The sequence below is a fragment of the Talpa occidentalis genome, unplaced genomic scaffold (assembly GCF_014898055.3).
Source record: "Talpa occidentalis isolate TD23 unplaced genomic scaffold, MPIMG_talOcc4v2.1 talOcc4.5, whole genome shotgun sequence".
Lineage (NCBI taxonomy): Eukaryota > Metazoa > Chordata > Mammalia > Eulipotyphla > Talpidae > Talpa > Talpa occidentalis.
The window spans coordinates 95,893,501-95,895,362 of NW_023604861.1; the positions used below are offsets into that span (position 1 = coordinate 95,893,501).

The 1,862-nt window shown below is 50.5% G+C and overlaps 1 pseudogene; it reads right to left on the reverse strand.

The window, feature by feature from the left end:
- Nucleotides 1–260: 260 nt before the first annotated feature.
- Nucleotides 261–746, reverse strand: LOC119258609 (immunoglobulin kappa variable 1-39-like; annotated as a pseudogene).
- Between the last annotated feature and the right edge of the window lie 1,116 nt (nt 747–1,862).

A 1,862-nucleotide genomic window follows, 5' to 3' on the forward strand; every position in this document is an offset into this window, starting at 1 on the left:
AGTGTACTTCGGTCCTTCCGCCTGCTCTGCAACCCGCTCTGGCTCTGGTGAATTCTCTCACCCTCCCACGCTGCTGACTGTACCCAGTGCTTGTATAAATATAAATAAATAAATAAATAAATAAATAAATAAATAAATAAATAAATAAATAATATTTTAAAAAAAAATGGAAGCATATCTGCATTTGAGAACAGTTCTCAGTAGAAGAATGAACATCTGGGCTGCCCAGTTTCACATAACTGCCTCTGAGTGATTATTGTTCAGGCTTGTATCACTGTGAGAGGAACAGCTTTCCACTGCTGACAGTAATAAGTTGTAGCATCTTCAGGCTCCAGGCTGCTGATGGTGAGAGTGAAATCTGTCCCAGATCACTGCCAGTGAAGCGGGATGGGACGCCAGGTTGCAAATTGGATGCACGATCGATCAGGGGCTTAGGAGCTTTCCCTGGTTTCTGCTGATACCAGTGTAAATTATTGTAAACATTCTGACTGGCCCGGCAGGAGATGGTGACTTTGTCTCCCAAGATGCAGACACAGAGGGTGGAGACTGGGTCATCTGGATGTCACACCAGGCTCCTGAGAAGGAAACAAAAAACTCACCCACACTGTCATCCTATTATCAGAGGACTTCCCTGAGGGCTAGGGGGCCTGTCCACCTGGGACTGATCAACTCCAGGTGTTTCCTTCCTCACCTGGGAGCCAGAGCAGCAGGAGGCTGAGGAGCTGAGCAGGGGCCCTCATGTCCATGCTGGGTCCTGCCTGGACTGACCCTCAGGGGCTGGGGCAGACTATGAATAGTGTGGAGGGAGGGGCTGTGCTCTGGGAACATGCAAATGAGCAGGGATAGGACAGTGGGCACAGCTGCAGGGGCTATTCTAAGCAGTACAGAAGCAGGGACTCCCCACTCACCAGGTCCCCCAACGGTAGGGTGAACTTGCCTGCAGAGAAGGTATTTCTACTGGGGATGACAGGACAGAATCACCTACACTCCTGTGAGTATAGTGTTCTTTTAGTCTTACCCTTGACATGCTTTACTTCTTAATCTCTATGTAGTTATTACAGGGCCTGTAAAGAATGGCACTCAAAGAAATTTTACAAACTTCTTTATTTGAACTTTGGAGCCCGAGAGGCTATTTCTAAGTTGTGACTCCCTGATATTACTGATTGAGAAATTGTCTTCACTTCCAGAGAGAAATGCATTGAGGTAGAAAGGAAATAAGACTGTGGGTGTCCTGAGTTGCAAATAAGAACCCAGACACTGACCATCCTCCCTGCTGACCTCATCTCCGGTTAGGCCTTGTGTCCCCCCACATCTGAGGCCCTGTCCCACCACATCCACCTCCTCCCAAAGTCAAGGGTGTTCTCCCCCCACATTTGACAGCCTCCTCACTCCCCGGTGCTTTGTCATCAACAGACCTGAGCAAATTCCCGGGTCTCCCTGGACTGTAGCTCACGTCCTTCATCCTCATCCCCCAGGTGCACCCTTCTGAGCTGAGGTCCTCCCAGAACAACTTCTCAGTGATCCCTGGAGTCTACTGTGTCCCTGCACCTGCAGATTCCCCCATCGCCACGTCTCCTTCAGGTGTCCAGAGATAGCAGCTCTTGTCAGGGAGGGTCTCCCTGCCCTGCTCCCTTCACTTCTCATCTTGCCAGGACGCTGCCCTAATACAGTGTCTGCCCCTTGTGCATTCTCTGAGCACATCCTCCTGTGTGTCCTGTTCCCATCCCCAACCTCCTGCACAGGATTCCTAGAAAAGGCACCACCTCTGGACAGCAGATGGCAGGATGGGGAGACACTCCAGGGTCTTGACTGGGAGATGCCTACAGCCTGTATGTGAAGCAGGACGTCCTGGTGTGGGACTC